Source organism: Triticum dicoccoides, chromosome 3B (genome assembly GCF_002162155.2).
Source record: "Triticum dicoccoides isolate Atlit2015 ecotype Zavitan chromosome 3B, WEW_v2.0, whole genome shotgun sequence".
NCBI classification, from domain to species: Eukaryota; Viridiplantae; Streptophyta; class Magnoliopsida; order Poales; family Poaceae; genus Triticum; species Triticum dicoccoides.
This window is the reverse complement of record NC_041385.1, coordinates 610253720-610273486: the sequence shown is the minus strand read 5'-3', so window position 1 is coordinate 610273486 and position 19767 is coordinate 610253720.

Below are 19767 nucleotides of genomic sequence, written 5' to 3'. Positions count from 1 at the left end.
TTAAGAGGCCGAAAGCTTAGTACAGGCATCAATTGGCCGAATTACGCGACAGGCCTTTAACAGGCCAAAAGTCATGTTAGGCTTAACTGTTGCCACCTTTAGCACCGGTCATTAGTGGGCCCGATGTCCCGTCGGACCATATATGGCCCATGGGCAGCATGGGCCATTCCCAGGCCGAAAGTCACACCAGGCTGAAATGGGCCCATGTCTACATCAGGCATCTAACAGGCCGAAAGTCACTGGGCTGTAGTTGGGCCTAAATATTCGGCGAACAATTAACAGGCCAGATCTGGCTTAGGGCTGCAAATGGGCCCAAATATTAGGCGAACAATTAACGGGCCAGATCTGACTTCGGGTCGTAAATGGGCCCAAATATTGGGCGAACAATTAAGGGGCCAGATCTGGCTTCGGGCCGTAAATGGGCCTTTGTTAAGCAGGCCGTTATTGGGCTGGCCCACTAGTACCTGATTAAGTACTACGGGCCTTTTACTGGGCCGGCCTTTTTAACCTATATGGGCCTCTATTGGGCCCAGCCACATGTCGACGTATCATAGGCATGTCTCCTCCAATGGACGGGCGACATCTGGCCCACTGACGAGCTGACAGGTATTCCCTTCGGCCAATCAGAATTTTACACATGGAAATTTCACATTGGTCAAGGCTCTTAACAGGTTATCGGATCCAAAATCCGACCGATAGCTTAACGGCGTTCCGTGTCGGTCACCCTTGAGAAAGAACTTCTGTGACGCGCGATTTATCGTCATGGAAGTGGACACTTCCGTGATGATAATTTTGGTAATGTCATGGAACACTTCTACGACAGCACAGGTATGACTATCTTGATTCTGTCATAAAATCGTCATGGATGTACATGCATGACAAAAAACGCGACCTCCTGTGACAAACACGTATCATCACGGAAGTGTATTTTTTTGTAGTGAAAGGATGTATCTTATTTAGGCGTCAGTATGAGGACTTGAACTATTGTCCCATTTGTAATTCTTCCAGGTATGTTGTGGTAGACAACGGTATGGGTGAGAAGACGCAGACCAAAATACCCATTAATGTTCATTGGTATATGCCAATCGTACCAAGACTTCAACGTCTTTTCATGGTCGAAGAGACGGCCAGACAGATGACATGGCACAAAACGGGCAAAAGAACCGAAGTAGATGCAGATGGGAATGTGATGATGGTGCACACATTCGATGGTGAAGCGTGGAAGCGCTTCGATGCATTACATAAGGAAAAATGGCAGATCGAAGGCATCCTAGAGTCGCCGTAAGCACAGATGGGTTCAGTGTGTTTGGTTAGATGGCAGCCCCATACAGCTGTTGGCCTGTGTTTGTCATTCCACTCAGTCTCCCCCCGGGAAGATTAGGCAAAGAAGAACATTTTCCCGACGTTGATAATTCCAGGGCCCAACTATCCGGGGAAGAATATGAATGTGTACATGCAGCCGCTTAAGGCCGAATTGCAAGAAGCTTGGGATAATGGTGTCGGCATTCTGGGAAAAGGGGTCCCCAGACTTTCCTGCCTGTGGCCTGCGGTGTGGCTCAAGTGGTGGCCCAGTGCGGCCCATCTTCATCAACGCAAACTCAAGACCCTCTCGAGGGGCCAAGCCTCGCGGGGCGGATGACGCAAGGCTTCCTCACGTGCGGCCTCACCAGGAAGGCTTGCGAGGAGGCGGAGATATCATGGCAAGGCTACCTCGCGAGGTGCTCGTGACGCAAGCCATGACGATCGAGACCAGGCGGGCATCAGGCGGGTGCCGGCCTGCACAATGTCCTTGTTTCCTCTCTGGTGCAAATAGGGCAAGCACAGGCGTGGAGTACTGAGGCATCAGGAAAAGGTAGCAATTTCTGTGCAACAAGACCAAGACCAGCAGAGCGGCATGATGGAGGTCACCGTGGAGCCCAAGACGACTTTGGCAGCCGAAGACCAACTTTAGTCAGGATAGCTTTTACTAGATGTTCCCCTTCAAAATGGTCGTTGTTGGCGCCCTTCCCGCTCAATATTTGGGAAGAGGACCAGGGCCTCTATATATAGAGATAGCCACCATAGTAGGAAGGCATCGAGTTCTCACCTAGCCAACAGGGATCGAATCCTTTCCGATGAGAACACCGCACCAGCTCAAGAACACCTCTCGCGAGGTTGTTCTTCCCCATGTACCGTTCATCATCAGCCCCTGAGGCAATCCACAACACCACACACTGGAGTAGGGTATTACACCCACAGCGGTGGCCGGAACTAGTATAAATCTTGTGTCCCTCATGTTGTTCATCATTTATCTTAGATTCTCGTGAGGCGATTGAACATGGATTGTTAGGGGGAAGATCTTCACACGCACCCCAGAGTTCGAACCTCAAGGATCTTCCGGAACCCAACATCCGACATTTGGCGCGCTAGGTAGGGGTGCACCGGAATCTTTCTTCCGTTGTTTCACATTCGATCGTCTGTCGTGTCCATGGCTGATGCTCGCCAGGCTCGCGCCGAGCGTCGGGCTGCTCTCGCTGCCCGCATCGCCTAGACGGCTCCCGTCGGCGGGTGTCCCCATCATTCTCCGTCGCCTGCCGCCAACGCCGCCACCGGCCCGGTGGGGAACGAGCAGCAGGCCTCGTCACTGCATCGCTCGGTGCGGTAGGAAGGCCGCACCGCCACCCCGTCGCAGACTCCAGCTGGTTCATCGTTGCACGCCCGTCGCGCTCCCACGGATGCGCACGCCGTGCTGCTCCTAGCACGTGAGCTTCTGCACTACCGTCCCATCGACGACCTCCACAAGGAGTGGCTCGCTCGCATCACCGAGCTCATTAGCGCCGTAGGGGCTCCCCTGCGCCGTCCCTCTCGTTGCCTCTCCCTTTGCCCTACACGGGTGATGCAGCTCAGGAGGCGCCTCCACCACCTCCTCCCCAAGAAGGCACCCTGGCTCCAAGGTGCGCGGCCCCTGGACGAGATCCACCGTGTCCAGTGCCCTCGCGACAGGAAAGGAGCTGCCAAGAAATCCCTCGTCCCCAAGAAGGTGTTCGCGTGCTTCCTGCACCGGCACGCCATGACCGCATCCCTGTGCCAGCATGTCAAGACCCCGTGCTGCTCCTGGCAGCAGCGCACGAGAATCCCCAGGAGCAAGCCCCACATTAGCAGACATCTCCGGTGGCCACCGCAGGCTGCCGCACCTTCACCACCGAGCTCCACAGTGTTGCCTGGCCGGGCAAGTTCAAGCCGGACCTGCCTCCTCACTTCGACGGCACTGCCGACCCCACGGAGTTCCTACAGCTCTACGAGCTGGGCATCGAAGTGGTCAACGGGACGAAAAGGTCATGGTGAACTGGTTTCCCATGGCACTCAAGGACGGTGCCCGCACCTGGCTCCTGAACCTGCCTCCCGGTACGATCTCCTCCTGGGATGAGATGCGCACCCGCTTCATCGCCAACTTTCAGGGCACTCGCGACCATCCACTGGTCATGGGTGATCTGCGCTGCATCAATCAGCAACCGGATAGACCCTGCAGAAGTACATCCAGCGCTTCAACAACGCTTGCCTCAAGATTCCCAAGGTGACCGAGGAGGCCATCATGTCGGTGTTCTCTGACGGTGTCCGCAAAGTCAAGATGAAGGAGGAACTGGCGATCTACGAATATCTGTGCACGTCCCTGGAGCTATTCAACCTAGCGACCAAGTGCACAAGACTAAGGACGGACGCCTCTCCCTTCTCAAGCTCCCAGCTGCAGATCCAGAAGAGAAGAAAGCCAAGGACAAAGATGTGAAGCGCAAGGGAGTAGCTGTGCTCGCAGCAGAGCCGGATACGAAGCGCGGCAGGGACCAGACGGAGTCGTCCAAGGCAGCCGATACTGCGTGTACCACGATCTCCATACCCTCAACACCAACGAATTCCAAGAGCTCAGGGCATTGCGAGAAGGCCGTGTCAGTCAACGCCCCGAGCGCAACGACCGGGGATACGGCCGAGGCAGAGGAAGAGGTGGAGGACGATGGGACGACCGTGGCCCTCGCGAAGGGTGGCGTGACCGGCCTCGCGAGGACCGCTGGCAGGACCAGCCTCGCGAGGGGGCTTGGAGGGATCAGCCTCATGAGGATCGCCCGCAAGGCAACACAGGCCTTCCTCCTCTACCACCACCGCCAAGAAGGAAGATGACCATCATCAGGACGAGGGGGCTGGGGGCTTCCAGGAGCCGCGTGCTATCGCTTGCATCTTGGGCGGTGCCCAGGCCGCAGCCTCTCAGCGCATCTTCAAGCAGTTTGCTCGCAAGGTGAATACAGTCCTCCCCAAGCTCGAGGCCATGCGCCCTCTCAGGTGGTCCGCGTGCGCCATCACATTCAGCTCAGCAGACCAGCTCAAGTGCGCGGCAACAGCTAGTTGTTGGCGTTCTAGGAACGGGGGTACCCTGACTTGCCTGCCTGGTGCCTGCAGCGTGGCTCAAGGAGTGGCCCAGTACGGCCCATCTTCGTCAACACAAGCTCAAAACCCTCGCGAGGGGCCAAGCCTCGCGGGGCGGACTACAGGAAGCTTCCTCAGGCGCAGCCTCGTCAGGCTGGCTCGCGAGGAGGCGGAGAGATCAAGGCGGGGTAACACACGAGGTGCCCGTGACGCAAGCCATGACGACCGTAGCCAGGCGGGCGCTAGGCGGGCGCCAAGCAGGCGCCAGCCTACGCAGTGTCCTTGCTTCCTCTTTGGTGCAAAGGGGGCAAGCGCAGGCCAAGGTATCAAGCAAAGGCTACCATTTTGTTGCAACAAGACCAAGACCAGCAGAACGGCAGGATGGAGGTCATCGTGGAGCCCAGGAAGGCGTCATTGTCAGAGTCTTTGGCAGGCGAGGACCAACTTTAGTCAGGATGAGTGTACTAGATGGTCCCCTTCAAAATGGCCAATTGTTGGCGCCCTTCCCGCTCAATATTTGGGAAGAGGACCAGGGCCTTGCTCTATAAATAGGACTAGCCATTCTCAAGGCAGGGGATCGACCAATCGAACCTTAGCCAGAACCACCCACACCAACGCAAGAATTCCTCCCCTCGCGAGGCTGCTCTTCCTTTGTATTGTTCATCATCAACCAATGAGGCAATCCACACACCACACACTGGAGTAGGGTATTCCACCACAATGGTGGCCTGAACCAGTATAAACATTGCGTCCCTGGTGTTGTTCCTCGGGTAGCCTAGATCCTTTGCGAGGCGATGAGACGTGAGTTGGTAGAAGAGTGATCTTTGCGTGCACCCCAGAGTTTGAACCTTAAGGGTCTGCCGGAACCCGAAATCCGACATTTGGCGCGCCAGGTAGGGGTGCGCCGAAGCTCTCCCTTCCGCCGGCCCGTTCTCCATCGACATCGCATTTCACAAACATGGCGGACAATGTGCCGCACGCTCCGGCAGCCGATGCCAGTGCCGGGGCCAGGGGCTCCGAGCCTTGGCCCCCGCCTTGGGGCAGGTGTAGTGGCCACGCGGGTTCAAGCCAGAGACGCCGCCACGCTACAGCGGCTCGACGGACCCGCTGGTTTTCTTGCTGGCGTACGAGGAAGCCGTCCTCAAGGCGGGGGGCGACGGCAGGGTGATGGCCAAGTGGTTCCCCATGGCCCTCGCCGGCATTGCTCGCATGTGGCTGCTCCACCTACCGGCGGTTTTTGTGACTTCCTGGGGGGAACTGTGCGACCTTTTCCTTGCCCGTCACGGCGCACCAGTGCCCCTGGTCGTTGCGGCTCTCCTGGGCGGCTCACAGGCACCACCCTCGAGCTACCACATCAAGCCGTTCACCCGCCAGATCAGCGCCGCCTCCAAGCACCAAGAAACACCCCCGGGCTGGGTGGCGCCCAAGGCTTGAAGATGGATGCAATACGCCTAAAGCTTAAGAAGATTAGAAAATATGCCATTGATAATGAGGCTTGGTATCATTATGTCGTTGGATCAATTGTTACCTTAGTTGCGATCTTCATCATATTTGTTGTGATGAGGGTAAGTTTTCTCTAATGTTTTGCTTTACAAATGGATACTTAGCTTATTTTCCTCCTAAATGGCATAATTACCCAAGCTACATAAAAAATGAGCTATACTTAGCTTATTCAGTTCATTTATGACATACTTATCATACTTAGGTCAAAAATGGCATGATAATCTTTGTTACCTCCAAAATGATATAGACTTAGCTTATTTTCCTCGAAAATGACATAATAACCTTACTAAGCTCCAAAATGACCTATTTGCCTAGCTTAGCTCTAAAATGACCTACACTTAGAATTTTTACCTAGCTTAACAATAAAATGACACTTTTACTTACCTTAGTTAGAAGAACAAGAAGATAAAGAAGAGGAGAGGAGAAACATAAAGAGAAGAAAAAATCTTGTTCTTGTTCTTGTTCTTCTTCTTCTTCTTCTTATTCTTATTCTTATTCTTTTTCTTCTTCTTTTTCTTCTTCTGCTTCTTCTTCTTCTAGCTAGTCTTCTTCTTCTTCTTCTTCTTCTTCTTCTTCTTCTTCTTATTATTATTATTATTATTATTATTATTATTATTATTATTATTATTATTATTATTATTATTATTATTATTATTATTATTACTTTCTTCTTCTAACTTTCTTGTTTCACTATTTGCAGATTTGCTTTAGATGAGGAAGCTTGCGTCGATGGAGTCTACTCTTCTCTTTATGCTTCCTTTTTGTTTTGATTTTGTAGGATGAACAATGTGAAACTTGCTACCTATATATACATGTATGGATGAAACCATTGTATGCTTGTTGTTGGATATGTTGGCTAGCTATATATGTTGCATATGGACTTTTGATTTGCTATGTATATGTGTTGGATGATCATATCCATATGGCAGGGATATGATTTTGTATGTATATGTGTTGGTATGCTTGTCGAAAGTATTTTCATATGTGTATATACATATATCTGTGAAATTCTATGAAATTGAATGAATTTAAGAAAAAACAAAAAAACACGGGCTATACAGGATCTTTGCCATCTGGTAGCGGACAACAAAGCTCTTTGCCGTCCGCTAGCAGACGGCAAAGAGGACACGTGGCAGTCACCTGTGCAAACTGGCAACACTGGCTGCCTATTTGGTCATTTTGCCGTCTGCAAGTAGACGGCAAAGTGACCAAATAGGCCTGGCAAACAGGGCCATCTATGCCGTCTGCTGGCAGACGGCATAGCTGGCCACGTGGCAGCTTCCCATTGCTGCCCTAGCTAAGCTCTTTGCCGTCCATCAGCGGATGGCAAAGAGTGCCGTTAACCCCCTACCGGCTCTCACCCCACACCACTGTCGTCCGTCGTCGTTGCTGTTTGCTGGCCTCGGATGGAGGACGGCACAATCCTTTGCCGTCCATTTCTATGAAGCGAACGGCAAAGAATGCCTTTGTTGGCAGGTCTTCAACCGGACGGTTTGCCGTCCGCTGGCTGACGACAAAGGCTTTTTCTGTTAGTGATCAATGCCTGGCGGACGGCAAAGAAGCTGATCCCAGTAGTGGTAGTTGATCGTTAGACCAAGGTAGCCCATTTCATCCCCGTGAATACCACTTATACAAGTGCTAAGTTGGTGAAGATATACATGACCAGGATCGTATGTCTGCATGGAGTTCTGAGGACCATGCTATCAGATAGAGGAACACAGTTGTCGTGGAGGGTGCACGACAGATGCCATGGGATGGCTAAAGAGAGGAGGAGGCTCGAGGGCACTGGTGGGCTCCAGAGGCGGGGTTGGCATGAGCGAGCGCGGGACGCAAGACATACCCTGGTTCGGGGCTCTCCGGGGAGATAACACCCCTAGTCCTGCCGAGTGTAGTTCTACGTGCGACAGTACAAGGTTGCTCCTAGAGCTGTATGGAGGAGGAAGGAAGGCTGGCCAAGGCTTAGGCTCCTCCTTCTCCCCGGGTGGATGCTACTGTTTGGTGGCTAGTTCCTCTATGCTTTTCTATCTACCTACCCGTGTATGCATGGACTTCTGGGGGTTTTATAGGCCAACCCCCCAGGGATACAATGGTAATGTTACAAGTTGGTGGGTCCAGGTCGTCGGCGTCTGGGGACCCGGGCTGGGGCCCGCTAGGGGCCTGTGGTTCGCCGTGTTCCCCTAGGTGCGGGCCCCGCATGCCTAGGGGGACTGTGCGCCATCTTGTCGATCGTCAGGGCGTGGCCGAGTCGAGTCGTGTACATTGGTGCTCCGTCAGGTCACCGCTTGTTGTCGTCAGCGGTGATGATGGGGGAACTGTAGTCACGTCGGCCCTGGTCAGCGGGTAGGTGAGGGGCACTGTTGCCACGCTCTGGATGACCGGAGGCATGGGCAGGGCACTATTGCCTTAGTCATCAGTGGCTGAAGACTCGTCCCATCGTACGGCCTGGATGGGATGGGAGCTGACCCGTGGCTGGGTTGCAGAACACACCGCAGGCGGAGCTAGTTTGTTGAGGAAGCCTTGGTTGCGCCGGGTTCGACTGTCTTGTACTAGTTGTTAAAGCCGAGTCGATGTGTCTGGCCGGGTCAGAGAGTTTGGCCGGGTTGCGCGGGTTGGCCGGGTCGAGCGACCCAGCCAAGCGCGTGCCGGCTTGAGGGGCGACGCCAGCCCCGTTGTTTTTTAAAAAGGATCCGGGTTTCGTTGCCTGCCTGGGGTTCATCCCCCTGACAGTAGTCCCCGATGCTGTGAAGGTCCGCCGTCTTCGGATGATTGGGCCTTTGTAGTTTCCCCCTTAATCAAGGTGGATTCTACGAGCGCCGTGTCGGGCAACACCCACTGTGTGCCGATTTTCTCCGGAAACCGGATCGCGGCATCCAGGCGGTGGTGGGAACCAAGGAGTCCGTTGAATCTTGGGGCAATCCCTCAGGCTTCGCACGGGCGCCACGTGGTGCCTGGAAGTCTGAGGGGCCTAATAGGCCACGCGCGTGACGGGACTGGGCGATGGGCTGGAGCCCGCCGGCGCGTGCCCTTGGCCCACGTGCGCGGATTTATTGCAGCGTCCGGGGGCCGGTTGCTCTTCCCCAGGCAGTTATTGCATGCGTACGTGCGCACTTATTGTGGGGTAGTGGGAAAGGCGAGCGTAGACGATCCCACTCCCCCATGTTCAAACCGAGGGCTATAAATTGGGGGCAAGGGGGGTGGCGGACATTATTCTCGCTCGCGCCCTCCTGCCCCTTCGATCTTGCTCTGCTTCTTGCGACCGCCGCACTGCGACGCCCGTTACTTAACCTCGCCATCATCCATCTTCTATCTTCCTCTCTTGCCTTCATCGATGGCGCTGTCGTCGGGCTCTTGGATGGGGTCAATCGTCACCGTCGAGGACATCGCCCATCTTCGCGTGTCCCCGCGCTTGCCGCGAGAGATGGACGTCGCTGTCCACTTGCCGCGCGGCGAGCAGAGGCCGCAACCCCAGGGCGCACAGCCCGTGGTCTTGCTCACGCACATCAAGCGCGGATTTGAGCTGCCGGCGAGCACCTTTTTCTGCATGTTCCTGGAGTTCTTCGGGCTCCAGCCTCACCATCTCGGCGCCGGCACCATCGTCCATCTTTCGGGCTTCGTTACCCTCTGCGAGGGGTATCTAGGGGTCGAGCCTACAATCGACCTCTCGGCACGCTTCTTCTCCCTGAAGTAGCAGGGACCGACGGCCGGAGAGTTCGCCGACTACAGCGCCGCCGTCATCTCGAAGCGGTCGGGGCTGGACTGCCCCAAGATTCCGCTGGAGGATTCTGCCAAGAAATGGCAGAACTCCTTCTACATCCGCAACTTGGTGCGGACCGCATCAATATTCCGGCCTTTTCCATCGCGCTGCTGCGGGCGAAGATAAATTGGGGCTACTCCCCCAGGCACCCGTCATAGGAGATTCTCAATCTCTATGAGCGGGTGGCAATGATGAGGATGCGGAAGGGGCTCACCGGCAATGATCTCATCGCCGCGTTGATTATGCACCGGGTTCTCCCGCTGCAGAGGCGCTGCTACCTCATCTGCGAGATGGCTAGTCTTCAAGACCCCAATCGCATGGGGACGGCGCGCCTGTCGGCGGAGTAGATCGCGCTTCGAGTGAATGATATCTCCAAGGCTAACCTTGGGTGGGACTGGCGGTTCGGCAAGGTGCCGTACAGCAAGTCGAATCCGGCGCCACTAGTGAGTGTTTGGTCTCCTTACTTTGCTGCTGCGCATCTCCTCGTTCACCCTGACGCGACGCGAGAGGTGCTTCTGAAAGCACTCTGGCATGCTTATGCCCAGGCCCCATCGCAGGTGGTGTGAGCGGAGTCGAAGGAGCCCGCAGCCCACGGCGAGGAGGAGGAGGTCGAGGTCGACGCCGGTGCTGGGCATCGCGTGGGTATGTCTTGTCTTTTCCTTTGTGTTTCTCGAGCTGTCGATCGGGACACGGCGCGAGCAATGCTGACGCAAGTTGTTGGTGTAGTGGCGCTGGGCGGCGGAGGCGGCGAAACGGGCAGAGCCGAGTCGTCAAGGGGAACAGTGCCGAGCCGACCGCACGGGAAGGACAGCGTCGCGCCGCGGCCCCGGGCCCCGAAGCACGTGGCGGAACCGGCCGGGAGCGGGAGGTCGGCCAAGAGGAAGCGCAACACCGGGCATGGGAGGGCGGCCCCCGTCCGGGTCCTGACAGGGTAAGTTTCTTCTCCTGTACGCATCCAAACGGTCGAGCTGGCTTTTCTTTTGCTCATTCTATCTTCTTCTTCAGGTCGCCGATCGCGCTGGCGAGGGCGGCGGTGGATGTCGCGGCCGCCGAGGAGGCCGCGTTCCTAGGAGCCGGTTCGACCCCGTCGACCAGGTCGAGGAGGAGGAGCGGGCCGACCCGAACCTCGGCCTAGACCCGACCGACGCTGAGGGCCTGGCCTGGCGGGACCGGAACAGGGCCGAGGCGGAGTTGGAGGCGGTGGCGGTCCGAGCTTGGACCAACGCTGCGGCAGCATGGGCGCGAGCCGGCGAGGAGCCGGCATGGCGTGAGATGCCGAAAGGCTCGATGATGGCGGCGACCGTCTTCGAGCCGTCGTCGGTGAGGGAGCGCGGCCGTGGGGGCTGGGCTGAGGTGGTGATCCACGACTAGGAGGTCGTAGAGGTGGAGGACAACACCACGCTGCGGGTCGACGTTGTCGAGCGGGCGAGGGCCGATGGAGGCGGCGATGGTGCCATCTTGGAGGAGGCGCAGCGGGCGGCGGCGCAAGGGATGCCGCCGGTGTTGGAGGACGTGCCACGGGTGGAGGTGCCGCAGGTGGAGGTGCCGCAGGCCACCCCGGCTGCTGGGCCGATGGTGGTGCAGCAGGCTGTCCCGGCGTCTAGGCCGGTGGCAGCGTTGGAGAGGGCGTCAGAGGAGGTGCTGGCCACGTCGGGAGTGGCCAGTGGGAGCACGCTCTGGTGCCTCGGCAGGGAGGGCGCCGGGCCACTGCGCCGCAGCCACCGCGGAGCGGGAGCGCCGTGGTCTTCGGACCTCAGACCCAGGAGGAGGCAGCGATGGACGCCATCAGCCGCCGTCTGCGCGGCCGGACAGACCGGCTCGACGCCTTCGCCCGGGCCGAGGTGGAGCGGACGCGAGACCTGGAGTGCGATGTGCTGGTAAGCTTCTTCTGCACTTCTTCTTTGTGGGGGCGCGCCAGCGCACCCACTGGGTGTAGCCCCAGAGGTTCGGGCCAACTATGTAGTAGTTAGGTCGAATCTTTAGAATGTCGTCCTTGTTCTGAGTACTGCCTTCTTCAGCAACTCGACGCCTACCGGGTCGGTGCCTTCAACCTCCTCCTAGGCAAATACCGGGAGCTCAAGGAGCAGCTTGCCGCCACGGAGGAGGAACTCCGCATTGCCGCAGGTATCTTCATGCTCTTTTCTAGTGGGGGTGCGCAAGCGCACCCACTGTGTGTAGCCCCCGAGATTCGGGCCAACTATGTATTAGTTGGGCCAAATCTTAAGTCTTGCTTTTTCCTTTCCTGAATCTTCCTTTTTGTAGCCGAGGTGTTGTCCCGACAGACCCGGCTGCTTCGGGCTGGACATCACTATGACCGGCTTGTTGCCGACACCGGTCACCTTGGCGCTGAGGTGTCGCAGGCGAGGGCGGAGGTGGCAGCGGCCCGGCGGTCGGTTGATGAGGCCAACCAGCTGCGGGAGTAGCTGGCGGGCCATAAGAGCCGCCTTGAGGCCGAGGTGGAGCTCCGTAAGGCGGAGGCCGCCAAGGTGGTGGAGGCACAGCAGGGCCTGGTCGAGGTGGACCAGCAGCGCAGCAGGCTGGTCGACGACAAGGTCCGGCTCCAAGCCGAGGTGGAGCGCCTGAGTGAGCAGGCTGCCACGACAGAGGGGGCCTGTCAGGATGAGGCCCGTCGTCACGAGGTGGCTGAGAAGGCGACCAACGACAAGGATGCCGAGTTGAAGGCGGCCCTTGCCAAGGCGGCCGACTTAGAGAAGGCGCTCCACGAGCGCGACCGCACCATTGATCGGGAGCGGCGCGGTACGTTGCTCGAAGCGCAGCACCTGGAAGAGTCCTTCTCTAGTAAGTGCTTTCCTTGTGTTTTGCCGGGTTGGGATCCGACTTTTTGTCCTTGTTGTCCTTTTTCCTGACATGCTTCGCTTTCTGGCAGGGGCATTCTCGGAGACGCATCGGCTGGCGGAGGAGGTCGTCCGCTTCCAGCGCGACCCGACAGGAGTCGTCGGATCTGGGACGGACCGGCAGGTGGCGTGGACCTTCCCGAAAATCATGACCGCCGACGAGGCCCGCCTGCGGGTCTTGGGGGAGCAGATGGGGCGGCTATCCCAGGCCGGCATAGCGATGACGATAGTGCTTTGGTCGGGCTCCGTCGAGCCGAACAACTTCACGTGGCTGGCTCTTTGGCTGGAGATGGGGCCGGACCGGCTTCACGAGTGGCGCGCGTCTCAGCCGCTCGTGCCGGTGCTGAGATGGCGCTCCGGTTCGCGCTGTCTTGGCATCCATACCTGTAGCTAGATGCGCTAATGGGCCAGCGGGCCGGCTCGGAGCAGCTGTTGCAGGAGCAAGCCGGCTGGATTTCCTCCTGGGCCAGCTACATCGCCAAGTTCGCCTTCCACGACGAGTTCCACCCAGAGCGGGTGGAGGACGGTGGGGTCGTGGCCGGCGACGACTATGGCCTTCTTCTTCATGACCCGAAGGGGAGCTCCCAGGAGACGAGTGTCTACCGCGACCAGGGTGCCGAGGAGGATACCGGTACCTCGCTGGACCCGGAGACCGCCAGGGGAGAGCCGTCGACGTCGCGACGTGGCACTGGAGATGCCTGAGATGTCTTAGTAGGATTTGTTAGGTAGCAGGTCCACCCACCCACTAGGGGTTCTGGGTGTAATGAACTCGGGCCGTGGGCCTTTAAATATTTATGTGTATATGTCGTGAATTCTTCTACTCTTGCTTTTTGTTTTTTGGACTGATTTCTTATGCTTTTCCTTTCTCAAACTTCCCGCCCGCGAGTCAGACGGCCGAGGCTCCGGTCCGTGACAAGGAGTTTGGTTCTTCGAGAGGAGCGCGCAGTACCACTACAAAAAAATACACTTCCGTGATGATACGTGTTTGTCACAGTAGGTCGCATTTTTTGTCATGCATGTACATCCATGACGATTTTATGACATAATCGAGATAGTCATACCTGTGCTGTCGTAGAAGTGTTCCATGGCATTACCAAAATTATCATCACGGAAGTGTCCACTTCCATGACGATAAATCGCGCATCACAGAAGTGCTTTCGTTAAGGGTGACCTACACATGGCATCCACCGTAACAGAACGCCGTTAAGCTATCGGGTCGGGTTTTGGATCCAATAACCCGTTAGCAACCCCGACCAATGGGGATTTTCGACGTTTAAAATCATCATTTGCTGTAGGAAACACATGTCGGCTCACCGTTGGGACAGATGTCATCCGCTCATTGGACAGAAGACGCCTATGATACGGCGACACGTGGCACGACCCAACAGAGGCCCATTCCCGTGAAAAGGTCGGCCCGTTTGACTTGGTCAAAAGGTGGCGGACCGGCCCACAGAAAGCCTGTTAACGACCTATTCGCATATAGCCCATTCACAGCCCGCTAAACTAGGGCCCGTTACACCCTATCCGAATTAGGCCTAGTAGCATCATCTGGGCCGTCCAATATGATTCCAGCCCATTTTAACTTCCGGCCCATGTGTGGCCCATGACTTCTTTCGGCCCATATGAGGCCCATTATAACTCTTGGCCCATTAACGGCCCGTGGTGATACTGGCCCGTAATGAACAGTGTATCACTTTATACCCATTAACGACCCGTTATTCCATTGGGCCGTTTCCAGCCCAAGTTATCTTTCGGCCTTCTCAGGGCCCATTGATTCTTGGGCTCATTTGCAGCTTTCGTTTACATACGGCCTGTTACTGTCATTTTCTGCTTGTGGGCCAAATTCAGCCTGTCGTTACAGTCAGCCTGTTTGCGGACCGTTAATACGTTGGACCGTTTTCATGTAAAAAAAGCCGTTGGGCTGTTTTCATAGAGTTATCAAATACGGCCTATTAACAGCCCGTTATGGTCCACGAATAGTACCGCCCATGATTTGTGAAATGATGATATGCCACGTAGAAGGACCATGGATCCTATGGCCCGTATGAGGCCCATGGATAGTACGGCCCATAGAAGGCCCATGGATCGTACAGCTCGTAGAAAGCCCATGGACCCTTCGGCTCGTAGAAGGCCCATGAATCCTAAGGCCCGTATAGAAGGCCAATGGGTCCTACGGCCCGTATAGAAGGCCAATGGATCCTGCGGCCGGAAGAAGGCTCATGGATCATACGGCCTGCAGGAGGCCCATGGTTACAACTGTCCGTGTGTTGCCATGATTATTTTGGCCTAGTTACCAAAAATAGGCTATTGTGGCCACTAGAAAAACACCACAAAAGAACTGCAGTGACTACAAGCAAACAACTAAACAAGACAATAAGGAAATAAATAAGCAAGCAATTAACGCTAGCCTATTACTGCTATTACACATATTACATCCACTGGGCATCAAAGCTCGCCACTAGTGCAAATATAGGGAACAAAGCAGCACATTACATACACTGGCCGTCAAAATTGGCCACCCGTACAAATAAACGCGGCAGCAAAACAAGAGCATAACTGAAACAACTTCAGAAGAGCTCAAGAAACATTATCCTGGGTATCCACCATGCTGGCAATAAGCTTAGCAAGCTTATTAGCTTTGTCCTTTTTGGCGCTAAAAACCTCCAACGCTTGCTGTTGCACCAGAAAGTATGCATCTGAATGCTCCATGGACTTCCGCAGTCCTTCCGCTTCTTGTCGCAACACATCTGATCGATGTCTTTTAGCTTGTAGTTGAGACTCAAGAAACCGAACTGATTCAGACAGTGAGTTTGAATAGCTTGTGCAAGCGGTAGTGGCCAGTAACTCAAACACTAAACCAAGACATGACTTTGCGGTTATCTCGCTGTCTTCAAGATAGTCTTCCTTAGCTGTTTTATCAGCTTTGTTGGAGACCAACAAGGATGTGTCACTATCCTGAACATTATCTGCATTACTTCCTTTACCATTTCTTAATAAGGCACTCTTCCCCAATATTTTGTCAGCATTCTAAAAGAAGAAACAAGCAGACACATAACAAGTTTAACATGTACAAGTATATGAAACTCAATTCGGTGAACCAGTTCATTAGTAAGGTGGACAGGATTAAACTACCAAGTCTTCTATTGCCAAGTACTAGTACATAATAAAAGCATCAAACAAACATATATCTACCCCTATGGTGACTACATTGTCTTGCTAAATCAAAAAAGAGACACGGTTCAAATCATATCAGTTCAAGACAAAGCAGCAGTGAAAGAATACAAAGCGTGGGAATCTACACGGCACAACAAGATTTTAGATGGGTACCACGGGTCTACATGTACAAAAACACTATTGGCTCTATTGTGATGCTAGTAATGTGCATGATATGAAAGTCAACTATATACACAATTGAAATTGTAATCAACAGAGCTATTGGTAAGAGCAAACCTGTTAAAGAAACATGCGTGAACATACCTGCTGTGCCATTGGAGTTTCGATTGGATCCTTCAATTTAAAAATAAGTTTGTATGAGTAAATAAAGTGATACAAGAGCGTAGCAATCATAGTTAAAAAATGCGCGCCTAAGCGAGCGCTTAAGCGCGCTGCTACCTCTTGAGCACTGCGTTGGATTTCCCCGAAGAGGAGAGGATGATGCAGTAAAGTAGCATAAGTATTTCCCTCAGTTTTTGAGAACCAAGGTATCAATCCAGTAGGAGATCACGCACAAGTCCCTCGTACCTACACAAAACGATAGCAACTCGCAACCAACGGTTAGGGGTTGTCAATCCCTTCACAGTCACTTACGAGAGTGAGATCTGATAGAGATAATATTTTTCGTATTTTTGATAGATAGATGCAAAGTAAAAAGTAAAAGGCAAAGTAAAAACAAAGCAAGTAAATAAAGTAATGGAGATTGATATGATGAGAGCTACTACTATTCTGCATCTACTACTATTACTCCACTCATCGACCGCTATCCATCATGCATCTAGAGTATTAAGTAAAACAGAGTAAAGCTTTAAGCAAGATAACATGATGTAGAGGGATAAATTCATGCAATATGATATAAAAAAACCATCTTGTTATCCTCGATGGAAACAATACAATACGTGCCTTGCAACTCTTTCTGTCACTGAGTAAGGACACCGCAAGATTGAACCCAAAGCTAAACACTTCTCCCATTGCAAGAACTACCAATCTAGTTGGCCAAACCAAACGGATGATTCGAAGAGACTTGTAGAGATAACTCAATCATACATAAAAGAATTCAGAGATAAGCTGGATCATAAACCCACAATTCATCGGTCTCAACAAACACACCGCAAAAACAAGATTACATCGAATAGATCTCCACAAGAGAGGGGGATAACATTGTATTGAGATCCAAAAAGAGAGAAGAAGCCATCTAGCTAATAACTATGGACCCGAAGGTCTGAAGTAAACTACTCACACTTCATCGGAGAGGCTATGGTGTTGATGTAGAAGCCCTCCATGGTAGATTCCCTCTCTGGCGGAGCTCCGGAACAGGCCCCAAGATGGGATCTCGCGGATACAGAAGGTTGCGGTGGTGTAATTAGGTTTTTGGCTCCGTATCTGATTTGACGGGGGTATGTAGGTATATATAGGAGGAAGGAGTACGTCAGTGGAGCTCCGAGGGGCCCACGAGGTAGGAGGCGCGCCCAGGGGGGCGCCCTCCACCCTCATGGCCTCCTCGGAAACTTCTTGGAGTGGGGTCCAAGTCTCTTGGATCACGTTCGGTTGGAAAATCACGTTCCCGAAGGTTTTATTCCGTTTGGACTCCATTTGATATTCTGTTTCTTCGAAATACTGAAATAGGCAAAAAACAACAATTCTGGGTTGGGTCTCCGGTTAATAGGTTAGTCCCAAAAATAATATGAAAGTGGAAAATAAAGCCCAATATAGTCCAAAACAGTAGACAAAGTAGCATGGAGTAATAAAAAATTATAGATACGTTGGAGACGTATCAAGCATCCCCAAGCTTAATTCCTGCCCGTCCTCGAGTTGGTAAATGATAAAAAAAGAATTTTTGATGCGGAGTGATACTTTGGCATAATTTCAATGTAAATCTTCTTAATTGTGACATGAATATTCAGATCCGAAAGGTTCAAGACAAAAGTTAATATTAACATAAAAGTAATAATACTTCAAGCATACTAATCAAAGCAATCATGTCTTCTCAAAATAGCATGGTTAAAGAAAGTTATCCCTACAAAATCTTATAGTCTGGCTATGCTCTATCTTCATCACACAAAGTATTTAATCATGCACAACCCCGATGACGAGCCAAGCAATTGTTTCATACTTTAGAAATCTCAAACTTTTCAACTTTCACGCAATACATGAGCGTGAGCCATGGACATAGCACTATAGGTGGAATAGAATGGTGGTTGTGGAGAAGACAAAAAGGAGAATATAGTTTCACATCAACTAGGCGTATCAACGGGCTATGGGGATGCCCATCAATAGATATCAATGTGAGTGAGTAGGGATTGCCATGCAACGGATGCACTAGAGCTATAAGTATATGAAAGCTCAACAAAAGAAACTAAGTGGGTGTGCATCCAACTTGCTTGCTCAAGAAGACCTAGGGCACTTTTGAGGAAGCCCATCATTGGAATATACAAGCCAAGTTCTATAATGAAAAATTCCCACTAGTATATGAAAGTGATAACATATGAGACTCTCTATCATGAAGATCATGGTGCTTATTTTGAAGCACAAGTGTGGAAAAGGGATAGTAGCATTATCCCTTCTCTCTTTTTCTCTCATCATTTTCTTTTTTTTTTCTTTTTTTGGTGGGCTTCTTTGGCCTCTTTTTTTATTTTATTTTATTTGGGCTTCTTTGGCCTCTTTTATTTTTCACAAAGTCCGGAGTCTCATCCCGACTTATGGGGGAATCATAGTCTCCATCATACTTTCCTCACTAGGACAATGCTCTAATAATGATGATCATCACACTTTTATTTTTCTTACAACTCAACAATTACAACTTGATACTTAGAACAAGATATGACTCTATATGAATGCCTCCGGCGGTGTACCGGGATATGCAATGAATCAAGAGTGACATGTATGAAAGAATTATGAAGGTGGCCTCGCCACAAATACAATGTCAACTACATGTTCATGCAAAAAGCAATATGACAAAAGTAATGTATGTCATATGAACGGAACGGTGGAAGGTTGCATGGCAATATATCTCGGAATGGCTATGGAAATGCCATGATAGGTAGGTTTGGTGGCTGTTTTGAGGAAGGTATATGGTGGGTCTATGATACCGGCAAAAAGTGTGCGGTATTAGAGAGGCTAGCAATGGCGGAAAGGTGAGAGTGCGTATAATCCATGGACTCAACATTAATCAAAAGAACTCATGCACTTATTGCAAAAATTTAGAAGTCATCAAAAACCAAAGGATTAAACGCATACTCCTAGGGGGATAGATTGGTAGGAAAATACCATCGCTCGTCCCCGACTGCCACTCATAAGGAAGACAATCAATAAATAAAATTGTGCTCCGACTTCATCACAAGCGGTTCACCATACGTGCATGCTACGGGAATCACAAACTTCAACGCAAGCATTTTTTAAATTCATAATTACCCCTACTAGCATTGCTTTAATATTATCACCTCCATATCTCAAAACAATTATCAAGCATCAAACTTATCTTAGTATTCAACGCACTCAAAAGAAAGTTTCACAAATCTTGAATACCAAGTATATTATCTTTAAGCAAATTACCATGCTATTAACAACTCTCAAAATAATCTAAGTGAAGCATGAGAGATCAATAGTTTCTTTAAAACAAATCCACCACCCTGCTCTTAAAGATCTAAGTGAAGCACTAGAGCAAAAATTATTACGCACAAAAGATATAAGTGAAGCACTATGAGCAAAACTATCAAGCTCACAAGATATAAGTGAAGCACATAGAGTATTCTAGAAAATTCCAAATCAGGTATGCCTCTCTCAAAAGGTGTGTACAGCAAGTATGATTGTGGCAAACTAACAAGCAAAGAAAAAATAATAAAGACGCTCCAAGCAAAACACATATCATGTAGTGAATAAAAATATAGCTCCAAGTAAATTACCGATGGAAGTAGACGAAAGAGAGGATGCCTTCCGGGGCATCCCCAAGCTTTGACTTTTTGGTGTCCTTTGATTATCTTGGGGGTGCCATGGGCATCCCCAAGCTTAGGCTCTTGCCACTCTTTGTTCCATAATCCATCAATAGAATTC